At 45.2% G+C, this 22,609-nt stretch overlaps 1 protein-coding gene across 2 annotated transcripts in view; it reads left to right on the top strand.

The window, feature by feature from the left end:
* Window positions 1-1,659: 1,659 nt before the first annotated feature.
* Window positions 1,660-22,609, top strand: part of MACROH2A2 (macroH2A.2 histone) — a 41,947-nt gene continuing 20,997 nt past the window's right edge. The window contains exon 1 of one of the 2 annotated variants that reach the window (XM_079793991.1): window positions 1,660-1,933. The gene's annotated coding sequence lies outside the window, so the exon portion shown is untranslated. The remainder of the gene's footprint in view (window positions 1,934-22,609) is intronic. The other variant, XM_079793992.1, reaches the window with a different exon arrangement.

Genomic DNA, 22,609 nt, shown 5'->3' with positions numbered 1-22,609 from the left:
TGACCACACCTGTCATTTTTATTGGGAAGTTACAGGGAGAATGTGAATCTAATATATATTGATAAATTATTAAATCATATCTCAGTCAGCCTAGCTGATTGGATCATTTTTCCAGCACTCCCAGAAGGCTCCTGAACCCTCCTGAATGTTGGCCTGGAGGCTAATGCTGATCAAAAGTAGACACCAGAAATCTCTATAAGAAGGGAGGTAGGCGCTTCCTATAGGAAGAGGACCTTGAAACCATTATGAGATGCCCAGGGGATCATTTGAAACCCTTTAATTATAAGTCTTGGGCAAAGAGGGCTTTATCCCAACTAGATTTCTGACCTAGAGAGTACCAGGTCAAAGACAAAGACAGGGAAGTCGTCTAGAGAGAGGGTAAAGAGAGTAGGAAGAAGAGTGCAGGAACCTCACTAAACTGAGACCAGTGAGTCCAGGTGAGTTTGAGAAACCATATGAGATTTAAACAGTGAGAGGTTTACTTACACCTTCACGATACATCCAGGATCTTTGGGTGAGTCAGCTGACTTCCCAGACACTTGTTTAAAATGCACGTGGTCCAAAGCGCTATCTACTAAATACGTCAACAGCCCTGATTAACTGGTATAAATCCAGAAGGCAGTGGGCATCTGGGTTCTTCCCACTCAAGCAATTGCAGGCTCTCAGTCACCCCAAGATTCCCCCTTGCCTAAACATTTATAAATTTATAGGGGCAAATATACACAATTATACACAAATACACACAAATATACACAATACTGCCAAATGGGAGAAGCTTTAAAACACATTTGCTCACTGCTTAGAGAATCGTGGGTTTCTCCTTTGTGGACAAATAAAAATGTTGCCTCTTACAGTCCTTCATCAGGACAAAATCAGAGGAAGTGTGGGTAGCCCATAGCAAGTTAGCATTTCCCACTGAAATTAAACAAATTCCTTTGACTCGCCCCTCGAGCCATAGAGCCCTGGCCAACATCTCGGGTTACAAAGAAGAGACTGGCTTCCAGAAGAAACAGACCAACTACTAATCCCATCACCACACCCGATACTGCCCACCACACGGCCATCAAAAACGTATTTTCTAGAAACTAATAAAAATTGGTCCTTAGGACAATAGCCTTGTGTTAATCTTAGTAAGAGTTGAAATATTACAAATTAACGGACTGTAAAGCAACTGAACTAAAAAATTATGTCCATGCAGTTATAACCACCACAACATACATCTGCTGCTCCAAATATTACGCCACGCTGGATTCTACATCAGTCTTACTTTATGAAAAGCCCACAGGCGTGGGCATAAATTCTCAGTCCTTGTGGCTGTGGCCACCCTGTGCTCTCGTCCCAGCGGTGGGCACAAACGTTAATGTATTTGTTACGATGAAAGGACACGAGGCCATCGCAGGTGGCAATTTTTGCTTTCATCTTCTCAGGCTTTCCCCCAGAGCTGCCCACGATCGCCCACACCTTCTTCCACCAGAGGTGGGTCCTGCAGACTCTGGATCGCGACCATAGCGCCGGTGCCCAGCTCTGGGGAAAGCCTGGCCCTCGCCAGTGGCCCTCGGAGCATCCAGCAGGTCCGCCAGCGACGCGGAGGCCGCGCGCTTCCATCCTTAACGCTCCAGGAGGACAATAGCTCATCAAGCCCCGCGGAAAGCCCTGGACCCGTCGCGGAGCTGGGGCTGGCGGGGGATGAGGCAGAGCAACTCCTCCTAGAGGTGGTTATGTGGAGAAGGAGCAATCCCTTCTCCCTCCTCCTCCTCCCCCCGCTACGATCCGCGGCCCGGAGAACTGCTGCTTGCCGCCATTGACACGCACAGATAGAACCTAAAGAAAGGCGAAGAGTCCTGCCCCGCACCGGCGCCGCGCGGGCCGAACCTGCGCGCGGGGAGCGGCGCGCGGAGGGCACCGGCGCCCGGAGCAGGCGGCGCAGCACCAGGTGAGCCCGCCATGGCGATGGCATTATTGTTCGGGGGTCTTCGGGGTCTGGAAACAAAACCGGCCGCGGGAACAGTGCAGGGGCCCGGGAGAACCCCCCGCCTCTCCCCGCTGCCCAGCCCCTGCGGGTGCACCCGGGATAGTCGACTCTCCCCGCAAAAAGAAACATTTATAAATCAAGCTGCCCAACTTGCTTCCTTAGGAAATAAGGGGGAGGGGGGGCGGCAAAGAAGCGGTAAAATTCCTGCGGCCGGTGAGGAGCCGGGGCATCGTGGGCGAAGAGGGAGGGCGGAGGCGGGGTGCGGGTCCAGCGGCGGGCCCCGGGCGAGGCTGGACGCGGCGGGAGCGGGCGGCTCCCGGGGATGCCGAGTTTGGGGCGCAGGAGGAGGAGGGAGGCGCCCAGCCGGCGCGGGGGGCCGGGGGCTGCGCAGGGGCCGAGGGAGCCCGCAGGGCCGCTCGGGGGCCTCGGGGGGCGCCGGGCCGGGCGCCGGCTTCCCGGGCTGACAATGGAAAGAGCGCGGGGGCGCCGGGCGGAGGGCAGGGGCCGGAGCCCGGGGGGCGAGGACGCCGGAGCCGGGAGCCCGGCCGGCGCGGAGGAGGGCTCGGGGCCGGGCACTCCCCTCCGGTTCCCTTTCCGGGGCGCCCGGTGCCGACGCGCGACGCGCTCTCCCCGGGAAATGGCGGCCCCTGCGCGGCTCGCTGGGGCAGCCCCGGATTCCGGCTTTGCGCGGGAAAAAATGATAATAATCAGGAAAGGGGGGTAAAAGTAAAGTGGCTGCGGTGCGATCGCGGGCGGGGGGCGGGGGGGGCGGCCCGCGGCGGGCGGACCGGCCTGCCGCCCGGGCTCCCAGCCGGCTCTCCAGGAGGTGCGCACCCCACTTCCAGCCTCGCCCGCCGGCTGCATCGTGCCCGTGGTGTCTTTTCCCGCCTCTCCTCGTGGGGGCGCCCTGCGCTCCTGCCCTCTTTGTTCCACACAACAATGGCCAAAAGGGCATTGAGCCCCAGAGAGCCACGTGCCCCTCCTCCAGGAGTTTCCCGTCGCTGATACGGGCCACCATGGGCCTGACTTAGGCCTGTTCGCTGCTGGGGTGTATTGGTAAACGAATTGGGGTGTATCGGTAACAGCTCATCGAAAGGGCAAGGGCCAGGGGACATGGGCTGAGAAACCAAAGCGCGGGTGCACGTGTGTGTGAGGGGTGCAGACGCCTCGCAGGCCCGACGGCAAAGGCCGTCCTGGTGTTCCGACAGCCCTGGGGCTCTGAGGGCTCCCGCCTCCGTCCAGCGCAGGGAATTCAAAGCAGGGCCCCCCCAGACCGCAGGACCCGAGGGGTAGGCAGTCAGTCCACCATCACAAACGCTTTCCTCGCTTTGCGCATTTGTGTTTGCGCTGAGATGCAGTTGTACCCTCGCTGGGCTGCGCAGTTGGTGAGAGAAAAAGAAACATTCCTAAGAGCGGAAATATGTCTTCGCTTATGTTGTTTCTCATCTAGAACCAGTTCCTTTGTGAAACACACACTGAGCTACTCATAATTCTCGATTCGTTCATATGTAATTGAAAGATAACCTCTTACCGTTCTGGAAAACTCGTATTTCCAAGTAATGTTCGGAGTGCCATCATTTGGAATCACGCTCATGGAGTTTTAAAAATGTTTTAGCCCAAGATTATCATAGAAACAAACAAACAAACAAACAAACAAACGCACCGTCATTCACACCTTTAAAAACCTCTCTTTCCTCTCTCTAAACTTCCTTTAAAAATATGCCCAACTCTCCACTCCAGGTTTTCCTACCCTGTCACAGTTCCTCCTCACCTGGATCCATTTATTGCCATGCTTTAGACATTATTAATAGTTTCCTCTCTTTTGAAACTCTATAAAAGAATTTATTTCCTTGGATGCAGAATGTTTCAGGATTCTGACCTTACTCCCTCATCCTCTGCCTTCTGTCTAGTTCCCAGGCATTCTAAGGCGCCTTTAGCCTGCTCTTTCCCAGTGGGTGGGACACCCTGCCATCTATTGTCTGAGAAAACCAGGTCTGTTTTCTCTGCCTCCTGCCAGCAAAGCAGGAGGGGACCCTGTCTTCGGCAACTTTAAATGAAAGATGTCTGTAACTTGTTCAGAGGGAGGTGTGTGCAAAAATTCCACCAGCTTTCTTAAGAATGTTTTTCATTCTTAAGAAATAGCCTCAAAGTTAGATGCGACCTTGGTAAATGCTTTTTGAAAAGTGTGTATTGCACAGAGATGAGCAAAGAACTTATGGTTAGAGATCCTTCAACAAGCATTTATTGAACACCAATTACTAAACACCTCTGAAATACGGGAAGATATGCAAATATGAAGTCATCATGGGTCTGCTCTCAGGGTTTTCAACCCCAAGCCCAGGAGATAAAATATATATGCAGGGAAAACAAGGTAAAAAGTTATTAATATTGGCAAGCTGGTGGGAAAACTGGTCCTTCATATAATGCTGACAGGTGTGTAAATTGGTGTAGTTAAGTTGAAGGGCAGTTTGGCACCATGAAAATTTATAACGTGCACATTCTAGGACCCAGCATTTCCACTTCTTGGTATGTGTCCTAGAGAAGCAGGCTCACACCAGCACAGATTTTGTAATTCCCTTTCATTGCAGAGTTTTGCTAATTCTGAAATTGAAAACATCTAATGGCCAACGATAGGGAATGGCTAAGTAACCTGGTACATCTATCTTCCGGAAAATTAGGCAGCAGTTAAAAAGAATGAAGTAAGTCTGTCTATACGGAGACAGAAAGATCACCAAGACATATAGTATTAATGAAAAAACCACATTGCAGAACCATACATACTGTATAGTACCATTTTAAAAACAAAATAAAACTATGCATTTCTATAAGTACAAACGCATACATAAATGGATAGGGAGTGTGTAGAACGAGATACCCACTCAGAGACAAGAATTGGAGGACTTGTCAAGGAGGCATTTAGTCATATTATTATTCACTAGAAGCCTGATGCATAAAGATTCTTGCAAGAATGGGCCTTCCTTTCCCTGGCTGCCGGCATCACCTTTGCTCTGGCCCCGGAGCCGCCTCTTTCCGCTCCGGCCCTGCCTTCCCACGCTGCCCAGAGGCCCTGAATGGCTGGGGTGGTGCGGAAAACCTGTGTCGTCGCCATGGTGACGACGCAAGCATCCCACCCCACCCCTGGCCGCTGGGTGCCTGTGTATGCAAATTAACCCGCCATCTTTGTTGGGTTGATTTGCATGCTCACTCCTGATTGGCTGGAGGGCGTCGTGAAGGTACAGTCAATTTGCATCTTTCTCTTTTATTAGTGTAGATATCCACCCATAACCATGATTAAAATATTAAAATTTGCATTAATTTATAAGTTGGTTGGATAACAATTAACAACTTAAGAGGGACTAATAATGTGCAATAAAAGTCACAAATAAAATGCTCCAACAATTTTGAAAGGGAGAAGAGAATTCTAGGCTGCAAGCGAGGGCTTGCACTAGGCTTCATAGAGAATGCAGTGAGGAGAGGGACAAGGGACAAGGCAGGTCAAAGGAAGCCTGATGCAGACTCAGAGCTCCAGCTTGTTCCTCCTCTTTCTTCATCAGGTTTATATAAATCCCCTTGCAAGGCTGATTTCTGCCCTTCTAAGGTCCAGATGGAGGCGTGAACTAAGTAAACAGGTCACCATTTCTTGCACGGCGATGATTCTATGGATGTCTTAAATTAGATTTAGAAGAAAAGAATGAGCCAGTAGAATTCTAACAGTGGTATTGGAAGGTGGTGATTTTTAAAAGGAATGGACGGTGTGGCTCAGTGGTTGGGCATGGACCTATGAACCAGGAGGTCATGGTTTGATTCCTGGTCAGGGCACAAGCCCGGGTGAGGCAGCCAGTCAATGTTTCTCTCTCATCATTAATGTTTCTCTCTCTCTCCCTTTCCCTTCCTTTCTGAAATCAATTTAAATATATATATATATGTTTTTAAGAAATGTAGTGAAAACGAGAATGGGGTGTGTTTTTTTTCCTCTTGAATGCACGCTGGGATACATATTGGAAATTAGGCTGCAGAGAAAGATAAGGGTTGAGAAGATAATTCATTTTCCTAAAAAAAAAAGTCTCAAAACTGCTTTTAAAACAAATATTTAAGGCTGGTTTCATTTATTCATTCACTCACTTAAGGAATATTTGTTGAATGTTGATTATGTCCATAACTATGCTGGGTGCCACGGGGGCGTGAAACCACAGCAGAGTACAGGAAAAACAGCCCCAGGCCTAGGGCGCTGGTTCTCGTCTGATCTCACACAGACTGTGTGAGTCCTTAATGACCACTCCCCTCCCAGGCCACACCTTTTATTGTGGCTAAAATTAGGAAGGGAATCCACTGACCACGCAAGTCCCTTTCAATATTAGATTATGATCTTGTGAAATCCTAGGATTCTAACATTGCAATGCTTGTGAATTCTCAGGCGGATGGAATTGGGGGAATATAGGATTAGACGAGGAAGGGCCCAGCAGTGCCCAGCCTTGGGGAAAAACAAAAATATTCGCTGTCATGGACGTTCTCAGTAGATGATGTGTCTCCCCGAGCTTTTCTAGGGTTAAAGCTGCATTATCACCCCGTTACGCCACCCCTAAGATCAGTGGTGTAGAAAGATGTTGCTGAGTTTTAAGTCTCGTGTTCATACACACAATGTCAAGCACTATAACATTATAGTACATTTGACCCTTGAACAATACTGGTTTGAATCCTCTTATATGAGAATTTTTTTTCAATAAATACTGTAAACGTATTTCCTCTGTTGACATAAGAATGTCCACAGCTGTAGAGAATTTTTATAAGAGTTTATTTGAGCCACATAGAGGGCATGCCTGGAAGCAAGAGCTCCACAGTCTGAGAAAATGCTCTGGTCTCACTTCCTTACAATTTTCCTAATAAAATTTTCTTTTCTCTCGCCTACTTTATTGTAAGAATATAGTATATACTACATATAACATACAGAACGTGTTAGTCGACTGCTTATGTTATCAGTAAGGCTTCCGGTCAACAGTAGGCTATTAGTAGTTAAGTTTGGGGGGGAGTAAAAGTTATATGTGATTTTCGACTGTGCTGGGAGGTCAGCACCCCTAACCCTGACATTCGGGGGTCTACTGTAGTGGCTTGTGAAATGGAGGGACAATGTTAGCATTCCCTAAAAATAATTCTCTAAACCTTTATTTTGTGGAAATAAGCCATAATAGCCAATGTTTATTAAATGCCTGCTACCTGCCAGGTACTGTTCCAACCACTTTACATGTATTAACCTATTTAATTCTTATTAACCCTTTGCACTCGATTGCTTTTTTCTCAATTCCTTTATTCTAATGCTAACTGTGTCGAGTCACACTTGACATCCGAGTGCAAAAGGTTAAGTGTACTAAATAAGATGCTTATTAAATAATACCTAGTCCTATAGGTATATACTGTCATAGCCATTTTACAGAAGAGAGGCTAAGAATGTGCCCAAGGTCACCCACCACTCAACTGGTAGGTAGTGGAGTTAGGACTCCAGCCCTGGCACCCTTACTTCTCAGCCCTATGTCCTTCCGTCCATGTGGGGGGAACAAGCCAGCATTCCAGTGACTCTCAAATTCTGTTTAATATTATGCAAACTTTTATCTTAAAATTCCTTATTTGCATCTGTTTTATCTGACTATGCCAAAAGAAAGATAAAGAGCATCAGATTGAGCCACACAGCGCTGTACTTTAAACCGTCTTGTCACAAAGTATTAAGTAAGATAAATTTGGTGGTTTCTCTGAAGGCTTTAATGTTCATTTATCCATCTCACCATCCATCATACTTTGCCCGATTTATTTGACTGACATTGCCAATTTGGACTTGGAATAGAGTAAGTACTTCAAGTCAGAATCCTCTCGCTGTGACAGAAGTGTGTGTGCAAATATGGGCAGGGCCACCAGGCTCGGTACAGGGACGTTTACTTCAGCTGAGGATGTCAGGAGAATTAGCTGCAGCCACCATATTGTTTAGCCCAAAATCGCAACACACGGTCTGAGCCAATATTCAGGGGTTGTTTCTGGATGAGAGGCAGTCCTGATGGCATAGTTTAGGTGCCTAAATTTGGGGCGTTTCCATGACTACAGGACAAAAATATAACAAAAATAAAACCAAACTTACCCTGGAAAACCCAGGCCGTGTGTTTACTGGCCTGCAAATAGTATGTACACAGAATTATGTAACTGGGGTTTTGTCCTGCCTTCATTGCTCAGTAAAATTAAATAGTGGTGGTGGACCACAAAAAGGTGAATTCCAGCAGCTTATAAAATAAGAACATAAACTTTTAGATCAGATGATAATTCACTGGGTTCGCCACCAGAGTGCTAAACTTCCAAATCGATCGGTCTTCCAGAAATTCTTTGAACGCAAGTGTGGCCCCCTTGCTATTAACGTGGATTGTCCCCCCAGCTGCTGTGTAGTAAACAGTGGAGATCATTGTCTCCAGGTGGAGAAGAAGCAGTCCCGTAACAAAATAAAGCAGTTTTCAGGCCCAGTTTTCCTTTTCCCTGGTTATCGTGGGTGATGAAATAGTGACTTCAAAGGAAAGCTCACCTGGATGGGACTGAATTCTACCCGGTTGTTCCATCTCTATGAATGTAGGTTACAGATGGGGGGTCAGGAGGAGTGACATTTTGAGCATCTTCCTAGAAAAGCATCATTTTTCAGGTTGGAAAGGCCCTCCGAGGTCAGCTGGTGCAGCGGTTGTCAGGTGCAGCTCTGCAGAGCTCAGAGTTCCTCAGAGACCCAAGGCAGGAAATGTGGGGACCAAGCCACTGAGGTTCCCAGGCACCTCCCAGCTCCAACCAGCACAGTCCCCTTCCTTCCATCTGCTTGATTAATTAGAGCTCCGGGAAGGTTTTGTTTGAGCAAAAGGGAAGTTCTGAAAAATCAGCTGATTTGCTGGTCAATAGAGAACTGGACCCCTTCCCCCTCCCACACATCTCCGCTCTGGTCCATGGCACCTTCCATTCCCGCACCACGATGCCCCCTAGACGTCTAACCAGTTCCACTCACAGGTGAAATGGCGTGGGATGGCTAGTGGTTGCTTGGTGCAGCTGATTCAGTGAGCCAGGGCCCAGAGGCTCTTGAGGACTCACACGGCCATGACCAGGAGCTGCGCTGCCTGTCACTAGCATAAAACAGTGCAACTGAAGCCACGTCCCCCAGCCACTTGTCTCCACAGTGCACCCACTGCCTGAGGACTGACAGTAAGGAAAGCAGGGTAGGGAGGAGCAGGCAGGCGGAGGGATGAAGAAAGGGGCAGCTGGCTCTGCTTAGAGCACAGTATGTTGTAGCTTTGAGAACCCAAACTGGTCCCACGCCCCCTCCCCCACCCCCCCATATACTCAGTTGCCCAGCAATCATGCTTGTCTCTGGACTGCTGCCTGGTACTGGTACTCACACTCTCACCCCCAAAGGGAGCTCCCAGATCCCCTCATCCCACCTGAGAAGCTCCTCTTAGCTCAGAGAAGCGAGACAGGCCGCTGTTTAGAACAATAAACCTCGCTGTTAATATGAAACTTTGATTTTAAGAAAATAGGTTGCTCACAGTTCCTATTTGCCAATTCCCAAAAAGCAAAAAGACAAGAGACCAGGCTGGACCTAGTGAAGGGTTTTGTCCTTATTTTGTTTTCCATGAATAAATAGATTCAGGAAGGCAAACCCGTTCATTTTCTTCTGGGATGCATTACTATAACTCAGATTCAAGGGGCACTAAAGTTATTTTTATACAGTCATTTCTCATCCAGCTAGTACCATAAGTAGCCAAATATATTTATACTAATACTAGAGGCCCGGTGCATGAATTCGTGCACATTGAAAGGAAATTAATTAGAAGAGATATTTTAGAGGCTGGGGAGGGACCGCAGGAGGTTGGCTCCAGGGCGTGTCTGGCCTGTCTCGCACAGTCCTGATCAGCCAGACCCCAGCAGCAAGCTAATTTACCAGTTGGAGCATCTGCCCCCTGGTGGTCAGTGTGCATCATAGCGACTGGTCGAGAGGTCAACCGCTGGGTCGGATACTTAGCATATTAGGCTTTTATATATATACTAGAGGCCCAGTGCATGATTTAATCATGCACCTGGTGCACCAGCGGGCTGGCTGTCCGCCGGTGCACCAGGCCTTCCGAAAGCCTCCGGGGCGGCGGAGGCTTTCGAAAGGCCTTGTGCCGGAGCAGACAGCCAGCCAGCTCCCCCGCTTTGGCTTTTGATCGCGGGGGAGCTGGCCAGCTGTCCGCCGGTGCACCAGGCCTTCCGAAAGCCTCCGGCGCAGCCATGACACAGACACTGAGCTCGCGGCGCCAGTGGTGCCGCAAGCTCAGCGTCCTGCTGGCCCAATCAGCTACCCCGGCCACCCTGAGTCCCGCCCCCTGCGCCTCCTGCTGGCCCCATCGTGGGCGTAGCGGAGTGATGGTAATTTACATATTACCATTTTATTATGTAGGATAGATTAGAAAATACTATAAGGCTAATAAAAAGGAAACAATATATATCAACAACTTGTACTTTTCTCTTAAGAAACAACAACACACCAACAAAGACAACAAGTGTTAAAGTCACTGCAAAACACACACACACACACACACACAAAGCAAAAAAATAAAACAAAATAAAAATTAAAAATAAAGTCACTGCATACTGCAGTAGCCACAGATAGCCTAAATCCACCCCATATCATAGGCTCCCATCCTACGCTGTGCTGCCTCTAGAATGCCCCTCCCCTCTAAAGGCCCAAGATAGCCACACATTCTCTGCCTCTGTATTAGAAAGAATGTGTCGGGAGTTGAGCTTCCTGCTAGATTATTCCAGGACATGACTTGAAATACTTTTTAAAAAGGGAATGATTTGTAATCCAATGGTATAATTTAAATAAATTGGGTTAATGCTTGGTTCTAACGTTCATGGATGGTTAATTTGGTTAATTTGATCCTCATGTCATTTTGATGAAATTGCATTTGATAGAGCTCTTTACATTATAAATTGTTAATGTGCTTTAACAGATATGACGATAAAATTATTGACTGTTCTCATTCACTTAAAGGTGGCCTTGGAAGAAAATGGTTTGAAAAGGATTACTTGCGCAATAATGATTTGCCCTTGGAGTTCATAAATGGAAATGTAATAGAGCAAGTGATTTAGCTAGTATTACTGAGAATGGCTTTTATAGCTACAAAATAATACTAACAAACTATCATTTTAATACAGCACTTAGGGTAACACACCAAAATATATTAGAATTCTATTAATTGCGAGGCTAAGAGATTTTTTTCATACCCTTTAAAAATATATTTCTACATATAGTGAATATGTTTATATTGAATTCCCTTATGTCTTACCTAGTTTTATTTCATCTCATTTTATTCTCCCTAAGGATAACTTTCAACTGACAAGAGTAAAGATGCTTCATTGCAGTGTCTACTTCATTTTTTCATAAATATTTACAATATAAAATATTCTGAAGCACAATATTATACAGATTAGGGAAATGTCATGGGGACTAAAAATGAATAAATTTCAACAATTTTAAAACAGTACACGAATCCATTGGGGATGACACTATGAATTTCATGTTCGTATACATTTCAGAAAGCAGTAAAGTTCTTTTTAAATTATATCATTAAAAAGCTATAAGACCTGTTATTTCCAGATTTAAGATAATGTATATATGAAAGCCTTAGATTTGTTTACTTCTGAAGAGAATGATCTCAAAGAGAGCTTTAAAATCGTGGTCTTATAGTTCCAGGTCCTTTGTCAAGGTGGGCCATCAGCCCAGCTAAACCGCACCTGTGACTCGCTGGCCTGTAATCACGGCTCTCAGTCTCAAGTGACTGTCTGCTCTCTCTTTTTTTTTAAAGCTGCTTTGCAGCCAGACCATTGTGGCTCAGCTGGTTGAGCATCATCCTGTGCACCGGAAGGTTGCTGGTTGGATTCCAGGTCAGGGCACATGCAGAAGGCAACCAATCGATGTTTCTCTCTCATCGATGTTTCTATCTCTCTCCCTCTCTCTTTCTGAAATCGATAAAAAAAACATTTTAAAATAACAATAATAAATAAATAAATCCTATATAATAAAAGCCTAATATGCTAAGTGTCCAGTCATCTGGTAGGCCATTCACCAATCAAAGCGTAATCCTATATAATAAAAGCCTAATATGCAAATTGACCGAAAAGCAGAACGACCGGTGGCTATGACACGCACTGACCACCAGGGGCCAGATGCTCAATGCAGGAGCTGCCCCCAGCCCGCAGGCCTCAGGCCAGCCAAGGTGGGTGCCAGCGGGGGCCCCGCCAATCACCCCACAGATTGGCCCTGACTGCCAGCCAGGCCTAGGGACCCTACCCGTGCACGAATTTCGGGCACCGGTGCCTCTAGTAAATAAATAAAAGCAGAAGCTTGACGGCAGAAAAATGGTCATTTAAATCAAGATTGCTGGCAACTTCTAACGAACCATCTTGCTGATTGGCTAGGATTTGTCACATTTCTCATCAGTTAAGATCGAATAAAAATTTCAAGAAGTTGTATAAGAGGTTTAAAAAAATAGTTTACTCTTTATCAGCTCTTTATGCTTGAGAAAGAATTTATTGAAATTAAAAGAAAATATGGGTCTAAAGAAGCCAGACTGTTTTGTCTTTTCATGCTGTTTCCCACCAACAGCAATTCATTCAATCATGGCAAATGCTTAAGAGTTTTGCTTTCTTTTCTCTCCTCCCTTATGGCATTACAGTATAATTTTAAATATTGTTTACAGTAATACCATACGCTATAATCAGACAAATACAGAGACACTGAATTTGATTCTATTATATTAATGAGTCTTACATAATCTCTTGATACAAAATTTTATATTCCTCAATTATCTCAAGACCAATTAGTTTCCAGTGACTCACCTGGTAATGAAAGTGATCTAAATTTCTTAATATGACATTATTACTCAATTATAAAACAGTTGAGCGTTTTCTCTTTGCCAGCATACTCATTTCTAGGCTAATTCCCAAATGATGTTTGTTAAGATGTTAAATTAAAATGACACTTTCCGTTTCCAGTTCAAAAATGATGGACTGAACACACGTGCTTCCCATCTCTAGAGCCCGCCCTCAAAAAAAATAATATTAATGGTAAAGAAGCACAAAGAAAATAAATACTTTAAAAGGGAGCAGGAACTGGTGTTCGTCATCAGCAGATGGGAGATTTCAACACATTTGTGGAAGACTGGAAGTGCACAGGACCATGTAGACACTATCACAGGGAAGCCACAACTAAGAATGAAAGCAGGAGGCGCTGCACGGAGGTTGGGCAGGGTGGAAAATGGGGAGTCATTGAAGATCTGTCTGCAGAGCAGCCAGGTGAATTGGCCTCTCTCCCTCCCCTACTCCTAGTTGAGTTTCTGACAATCTGGCATGACTGACATTTATCCCCCAAACTAACAATCTGAGGTTTCCCCTCTAAAGAAATTGGACAACTATAGAGCAGGTCTAGAATTTCTACGATGGATATGGCCCCACAAAGGAAAGCTCCCCATTCTGGCATTCGGGGGCTCTCGGTTCCAACTAATAGGTCACTCTAAGGTGACGCCTGCTCGTTGGCATGTCCTGTGAAAGCACCCAGAGGTCCCACACAGGAACCTGCCTACCCAACAGTAGCTGAGGAGAGCTTTTCTCTCTGCCGGTGATAACCTTGTCTTTCATTCTTAAATATGCATGCACGACCAGAGATCACCAGACGTTTAAGGAAAGCCAAGATGAAAGAGAAAGATGAGAATAAATAGGACAACTGACTGGATAAAATGATTTCGAGAACAGAAGATAACATAACTAGTTTCAGTGAGATTGGAAGATATGGTGCATTCATAAAAGAATAGGATGCTATGGAAGTGGAACAAAGAACAACAAAGAGTTCTTGGAAATTAATCATATGATTACCCAAATTAGATATTCAAAGGACTGAAAAGGTAGAAGGAAAAGTATGAGATTTCAATAAACAATCCAGAAGATCCAACATCTGCCATACAGGCATCCCAGAGAGATAAGTAAAGAGAGAGGTGAGAGGAATCAAGAAATGAGGGAGCCTGGCCGGTGTGGCTCAATGGTTGGGCGTCGACCTATGAACCAGGAGACCACAGTTTGATTCCCAGTCAGGATACATGCTTAGGTTTCAGGCTCAATCCCCGATTCGGGGCATGCAGGAGGCAGCCGATCAATGATTCTCTCTCACCATTGATGTTTCTATGTCTCTCTCCCTCTCCCTTCCTCTCTGAAATCAATAAAATTATTTTTTTAAGATGCAGGAAAATAAATACAAAAACAGAAAGTTTCAGGAGTTACGAAAGAAGTGAATCTTCAAATTAAACAGGCTTATGGCCAAGTGCTGAGCAGGATGAATGAGGTGGGGAGGACCCACACCTAGACATATCCTTGTGCAGTGATAAACGTAAAGAGAAAATCTGAGTGGGTGAAAAAGCTGTGGTCCATTTACACAATGGAATGCTATACAGCTGTGAAACAGAAGGATCTCTTACCCTTTGAGACAGCATGGAGGGACCTGAAGAGTATTATGCTAATTATGAAATAAGCCAGTCAGAGAAAGACAAGTATCACATGATCTCACTTATAGGTGGAATATAATGAACAAAATAAACTGACTAACAAAACAGATCCAGAGACATGAAAGTATGGAATAGGCTGACGAATCTCAGAGGGGAGTGGGGGTCGGGGGAGGGGGGGCAGGAGCGGAGATTAACCAAAAAACTTACATGCAAAACCCATGGACACAGACAGTAGTGAAGGGGGGAGGGGCCAACGGGAGGAAAAAGAGGATATCTGTAATACTTCCAACAATAAAGATAAATTTTAAAAAAAGAAGAAGAAGAAGATCTGGAAGCTTGGGGGGAGGGCACCAAACTTCTCTATAATGCAGGATACTAAAAGCAATGGATCAGTGGCTTCACAGGGTTGAAACAATATGATTTTGATGCTAAAAATTATATACCCCACCAAACTACAATCCAAAGGTCATTCCATAAAAACAGCTCCATTTTGTCAGAAAGCGAAGTTGACTTCTCTGGGCTGTCTCATGACGTGGATGCCAAGGACCCCACGGAGAAAGCCCAGACAGAGGCGGTCCTGGGACAGGGCTGAGCAGGGAAGACAGTTCCCCGAGGACCGCAGGGCAGGACAACCATTCCACACGGCCAGAGGGCAGAGGGCGTCCGGATAAATGTCCCGGGGAAGAAAGTGGTCCCCAAAGAACAATGTGCTTGAGAAGCTGGGTGATACGGTAAAGGCACATTTCTCTTTTGTCAACAAGAACAAAGAAAGTGCATTTGATCCTCATTATTCACGGGTTCCATAGTCTCACATCCCACCTACTCAATAAACTGTGTTTGTAACCCCCAAGTCAATACGCCGCCCCGGGGCCTTTGCTGTCACTCAGGGATGTGCACAGAGCAGCCACACCGGAGCCGTCCATCGCGCACCTTCCCAGCTGAGGCCGGACAAGGCCGCGCTCTCCGCCTTCCTGTTTCGTCTCTCACACTGTAAACTAGTGTCCTGTCATGGTTCACTTAGGTGTCACGTTTTGCACAGTTTTGTGCTTTGTGTTGGTGATCTCGCTGTTTAAAATGGCCCCTGGTGTCGTGCTGACGAGCTGTGTAGGCTCCTGAGCACAGCAGGGCTGGGAGAAAACACGTGTGAGGTAAGGTTTGCTCAGGCCCGAGTTCAATGTTAATGAATCAATAATCCTTATTAAATAAGGTGTCTGTGTATAGAAACACACGTAAAACAAGGTTATGTATCGATCCATTGATGAGGAAGTTGTGACCAGAGGCCCATAGCAACCGAACCCTGTTTCCCCCAGGAGCATCGTTCACTGCTCACCGACCCAGGGCTTCTGGCTCGTGTGTAAACAGAACCACCGCAGTCCCCTCTTATCAACAGAAGATACATGTTTAGGCACAGCAGAGGCCTGACACCGCAGACAGCACTGAACCCTATATATATAGCAGGTCCCACATCACATCATCGATAGGTTCTTGGAAACTGCAACTTTAAGGGTGAGATGAAACCAATCCCACCGCAGGCTACTTGATACAAACAAGAGTTAAGTTCCCACGGCATCTTTCTAGTCACAAAAACATCACCAACTTCTAAACAATGGCCCAAAACACTTCTAATATTAAAAATTGAAATAAGAATGTGAGCTCTATAGATATTTAAGAAAAATGAGTGAAAACAAGATTGTTTTCCAACCCCCTTATTCCAGTTCAGGATTGCAGGTGGCAGAGCCTGTCCCGGTCGCTCAGGGGCACAAGGCAGGCACCTGCCATCACAGGACGCGTCACACCCCACTCGCTCACACCGGGACAGCTTAGATACGCCAGTTCACCCCACGTGCCCATCTTGGGGATGTAGGAAGAAACCAGAGTTCCCTGAGGAAATCCATGTAAAAATGGGGAGAAAGTGCAAACTCCACACAGACAGGGGCCCAGGGCTGGGAATTGATTTTTTTCTCATCAGCGTTAACAGTGAAATGACTTTGAATGAGACGACATTATTCAAGGACCCTGTACTCTGTTTCCCTACACATTAATACCCTTGCTGACGTCTTCGTAGAAGCTCAATGCTTTCTGATGCAACACATTGCCATCAGTTGGGACATGTTTTCTGTTCATATCTCCACCCACAAATTTTTAATAATTATTTATTGTTGAAAGTATTACATATGTCCCCTTTTTCCCCCATTGACCCTCTCCAGCCCGCCCCCACCCAAGCCCTCACCATCCCACTGTCTGTGTCCACGGGCCATGCATATATATGCATACAAGGTCCTTGGTTGATTACATCCCACCCACCCACCCTCCCCTGCCTTTCCTCAGAGATTCCGCACTCTGTCCCATGCTCCATGTCTCTGGGTCCACTCTGTTCATCAGTTTACTATGGTTTCCACATATGAGTGAGATTATGTGATACAAAGAGAATCCACTTCTTGATACTGAGACGCAAGAGCCCTAGAGTTGGACCACAGAGGAGGAAATGCGAGGCTAGTACCCCACTCCCTTCTGAAGGGCGCAGTACTTACAAAGTCCTAATCATGTACGTGCTGCTTATGGGCATTTAATTTCCAAATTAAACCTAGAGACAAAAATGAAGATTTCATTGTGATTACAGAACAAAATATAAATGTTATGAACAATCAAAAGTATAGAAGACAGCCCAGCTGGCGTGGCTCAGTGGTTGAGCATTGATCTATGAACCAGGAGGTCATGGTTCAATTCCTGGTCAGGGCACATGCCTAGGTTGCACACCACTACGGGGTGTGCAGGAGACAGCCGACCAATGATTCTCTCTCATCATTGATGTTTCTATCTCTCCTTGTCTGAAACCAATAAAAAATATATTTTTTAAAAAAAGGTATATTAGAGAGAGATAGAAATAAGGAGGTAGAGAGGAGTGGACCAGAGAAAGATTAAGGGCACACACGTCCGCATCTTCTGTAACAATGACTCAGGAGATTATACCTCCAGTTGGTGGAGTCGGAAATAGAGATTGAAGTGTATTATTTGACATTTCCAAGGTAATCAGCGGGAGATGTAAAAAATGAAAACATACTGTCAACAACTGGAAAAGGGAGGAGGAAAGGGAGTTAAGTTTTCATCCTTAGCATTGATAGACACTCCAAAAGTGAAACTAAATCAGGAAGAAGAGGTATAAACAGTTTTGGAGGTAACCACCAGAACTAAAATTAAAAATTGTTACATGAAATGGCCTCTGGAAGTGAGATTGGGGTAGAAAGAGTAAAGTGAGAAATGGTTGCTTTTTATTTTATGCATTTCTTTTCCTTTTTTATTCACTTTGTTATGTGCAAATATTACTTAGATTTAAAGATAAAATACACTCAAAAATTTAAATAACTTGTTGTTTTCCTTGCTTCAGGGTGACCTGAAGCAAGTCATAATTATATGTTTTAGTTTGTTGTTGGTGGGCACTAATAAAGAAGCTTCCAAACTTTCTCAGTCCGCAGAGGACAAAATGTCTGAGTCATTTCTGGGAGCTCCTAGGCCAAAAGAAATGCCTATTAGTTCTGTTTATTCAGTGATTACGTCCAAACAACTTAATAAGTACATATGTCTTCACAATTTAGTAGCAGTTTAAAACAATATTAACACATGAACTAGAAGAAAAAAAAGAATATTTTTATTCCATTCTTAAATAACCATAATGAATTACAAATAGGATGTGTGCACCCATTGGACACCTCAGTTTCTCAAACCTGAGGATCAGATTGGACCCTGCCACTCTCATTTTCTGTTCCATGTTGATTTTCACCTGACACTTGCTCTTAATCAGAGTGGCAGCCAAAAGCTCAGCTTTACAAAGATATGGCATCATCAAAAGGAAGATAATGCAAACTACCACAAACCACTGGTAGAACCACTGCGAACTGGTAGTTGTGGGGTTCAACAGAGGTTGAGTATCAATGTATTTTTCTTTGAAAGCTTAAACACTCGCTGATGAGTCTCAGGGTGCCTTGGCACACAGTTTGGGAACTGTGTCCCTCTCATCTATTTGAAATTGTGAAACTTTATTGGAAAACATTTGAGGACAAGGGCCATGTATATTCTACAATATCTAATGTAGTTTCTTGTTTAATAAGTGCTCCAGCCCTAGCCGGTTTGGCTCAGTAGATAAGAGCATCAGCCTGTGGACCCAAGAGTCCCAGGTTCAATTCTGGTCAAGGGCATGTACCTCAGTTGCATGCTCCTCTACGGCCCAGGCCCTGGTCAGGGCACATGCAGGAGGCAACCAATTGATGTATTTCTCTCACATCAATATTTCTGTCTTTTCCTCTCTCTTCCACCCTTAAAAAAAATAGAAAAAAAATCAATGGAAAAAAATCCTCAGATAAGGATTAAATAAATAAATAAATAAATGCTCCATAGCCTGGCCAGTGTGGCTCAGTAGTTGAGCATAGACCTATGAACCAGGAGGTCTTGGTTTGATTCCCTGTCAGGACACATGCCCAGGTTATAGGCTCAATCTCCAGGAGGGGGCATGCAGGAGGCAATAGATCAATGATTCCCATCATTGATGTTTCTCTCTTCCTTTCTCTCTGAAATTAATAAACATATTTTTAATAATAAAGTCTCCATAAATACTTTCATTTGAATCTATGATGTCATAGATTACAAGATTCATACTGATTTCTAGAAATAGTAGAATGTTTTAAAAAAACATAAAATCAATAAAATACAGTAGTTATAGACTGTTGTGAGTTTATTGTCCATGTCTGAGTCAGTGCTACAGTTTAATATTTACCCTTGTGATATCTGTAAAGTCAAACTCATCGGTGTCTTTATGGGCTTAAAACCAACCATAGAAATAAATCCTAAAACAATGGAGTTTGACTATGTCGCCTTCCCCAGCACACACAAAACCAGTCTTGTTCTTCCAACTGCTGTACTCTTGGAGGTGAAAGGGACTGAGCAGTCAGCACTGCCTTTCCCCCTTCCTTCCCTGAATTTTGAGTTTTATTTTCCTGTCCCCCACTGTTAACATGTTTCAAACTCTCCCATTCACTTGGCAAGTAATTACAAAACTTGGTATTCTTGGTCCCTCAGATATGAAAGGACAGCTATATTGCAGATCTAGGTTGTATTTTTCTGATCTTATTCCCAATTTCTCCTAAGAAGCCCAAAGTAGCCTGGAGGATGGAGCCACCCAAGCATGGCCACGGGGCCTCCAGGGGGGCCCACATAGTGCCTGTAACCACGCAAAGACCCTATTTTTCAAACATGAAAACAAACATAATGAACTAGAGTCCTTAAGCTTTGCTTAATTAGAGTAAAACTTGCTGCAGAGCAGAAGGTAAATAAATGTAAACATTGAAATATTAATGTTTGGATGGAAAGGGAAGTCGGATAGAAAGAAATTTCGCACTGCAATAGTTCTTTTCTCTTTAGGTGGATAGCCCTTCAAAGATTCAAATTCACAGGAAGCAGATCAAGTTTTTGTCACATGACCTCCCAAGAAAGGATAGAGTCTGGGGAAAGAGTGACTTAGAAAAGAAGGAAGCCAGAGATTATAATTTCTTACAATTCCAAGCAGAGTCCAGTTCAGGCCTTGAGGGGGGGGGGGGAGCGGTCTTCAGAAATCAGGGTCTTCTCTCAAGGAGTTCTGGGAGGCGAGGAGGCAAACACTTCCTTTCATCTGTGGGATCCAGTAGGCGGGATATGTCAGCTCCCTCCAGCATCCTCCCTGCTTCCCCAGGGATTCTGTTATATGGTCCAGTTTTTACAATTACGGGGACCTCCCAGCCCTTGGGTCCTAGGAGTTAAGAGCCTGGTTGCTTTAACTCAGCACAATGTCTGAAAAGATGGGCTCCCCAGGTACAAAGAACTCTCCAGGTCTATTAAACTACATACAACAGCCCTGGCTGGTGTGGCTCGGTTGTGTGTCGTCCCATGCACCAAAGGTTGCCAGTTTGATTCCTGGCCAGAGCACATGCTCAGGTTTCAGGCTCGATCCCCAGTAGGGGGCATGCAGGAGGCAGCCGTTCAGTGTTTCTCTCTCTTCCTTTCCCCTTCCCTCTCCAAAAATCAGTTTTTTTTTTAATGCATTAAAAGCACAGGCAACAGTCAGTGTCACACTTAGACTTCAAATGGAGCTGCATCTTCACTCAGTCTTGAGGCCCTAACATAGAGGAGAGTCTGGGAGCCAAAGAAAGAGTCTTGTTATACACGCTGTGCTTGGGGTGACCCCTACATGTTATAAATATCCAGCTGATATGTTTGTCTATTTGATCTAACCCTGGTTTTCCTTACTTGACTGTTTTATAGTCATGAGTGTTTCTGGCATCAATCCCCAGATGTCACCTGTTCTTCTGTTGCTGGTCCTAATTCCCAGTTGTTAAGGATGTGTGTGACTCCTCTTGACTGGCATTGGGAAAGCCCCTCGCCTTATCCTGCACACCTACTCACTCTCTGGCCATTTTCATTTGAGAAAAATGAAAGAGAAGGAGGGAGGTCCTGCCCTTGTGGCCTTTGTCCTCTGTGCATGGTTCTCTGTTGGCAGGAGAGATGTGACCAGCCAGCATGCACCTATCCACAGGGCATGTCCACCCTGGGATGCACTTTTTAGGTGGTTCCTTGGCAACCAGACCTACTAATCCTTCCCCTCCCTCCACTTACCAGTAACTAGAAAGAGCACAAAATTGGCTTAGTGGAGCCACCAGTACTAACACATTGTTATGAACATGCACAGGCTCTTTACATTCCAGAACTCATTTTCTTGTTTTTGGTGGTGTTTTTTCTTTTGTGGGTTTTTTGTTGTTGTTGTTGTGTGTGTTTTTTTTAAGAGGAAGGAGAGGGAGAGAGAAGAATCAATGATGAAGAGAGAATCATTGATCTGCTGCCTCCTGCACGCCCCCTACTGGGGATCGAGCCTGAATGCAGGAGCTGCCCGCTGGTGGTCAGGGGGAGTGCCACTCAGCCATGGCTGGTGAGTGGCTCATGGCTGGTGAGTGCAGTGGTGGCAGGAGCCTCTCCTGCCTCCACAGCAGCGCTAAGGATCTCCCAACTGATGGTTTAGGGGAGCGGGCCTAAGCCATCAGTTGGACATCCCCCAAGGGCTCCCGGACTGCAAGAGGGTGCAGGCCAGGCTGAGAGACACACCCCCAAAGTGCACTAATTTCGTGCACTGGGCCTCTAGTCTATCTATAAGTCTACTTCTGAGAGTTAGCAGCCTTGAACAGCCGAAGCACGGACAGTGTAGCTCTAAAAATGGTGATATTATTTTATTGCCGCGTCTTACTGTGAAAGGGATAATAATCTAAGACTGACTGCTCTTTTTAGAATGAATACCTACATCTTTTGGTGGCAAAATGACACATATAGGGGGAACCTAGTAAATACACAGATGCATTTGAAATTAATGTATGTGAGGTATGTAATAATATGCCTCAAACTCGCATCCTTTAACTTGGGGATGGGAGGGTGTTGAGAATGGGGTTTGTTGCTAATTCCATAGTTTCATATAAAACTCCTCAGTCATAACAGAGCAATCAGATACTTTAGAAAATTGAACACTATGTTCATTCTTCCATCTGGATTAAATAAATCCCAGTTTTGTAGCTTTCACACTAGCCATGCATTCATTTAGAGCTTTCTTCCATCATACTGTATTCTTGGCCACTTTCTTAGGCCTTTTCGTTGCCATCTTGGCTGTTAGTAAGCTGACCTAACCAAAATGTGAAATGGCTGTCTCCACAGGTAGAACCAATTTCACCTTAGCTTTGACTTTCTCATTGTCCATCCCCAAACGAAATGGCCACATAGAATGGTGTTGCCTTTGGGGCAGAGCGCTTTGATTCGCTGAAACATTTCCTACAAGTTTTCTGGCTTCTTTTCTTTGGTCCTGCTTGCTTGCCCTTTATAATTTGCTTTTATTTATTCTGAATTATATTCTATTTTTTGGTCACAGTACTCCCTCGGCCAACAAGTTAAGCTCTATTACAATTCTCTGAGTTAGTGTTAGCCTTTTAGAGACTCTTACAGAAGCATAGAATTGTTTTATCTTCACACAAAAATAGCTCCCTGAAATTCACATGTCTGGGGGCATTGTATTGAAGTCACCTCTTCCTGCTGA

This window comes from Cnephaeus nilssonii (genome assembly GCF_951640355.1).
Source record: "Cnephaeus nilssonii genome assembly, chromosome: 16".
Lineage (NCBI taxonomy): Eukaryota > Metazoa > Chordata > Mammalia > Chiroptera > Vespertilionidae > Cnephaeus > Cnephaeus nilssonii.
This window is presented reverse-complemented; position numbering and strand designations above follow the sequence as displayed.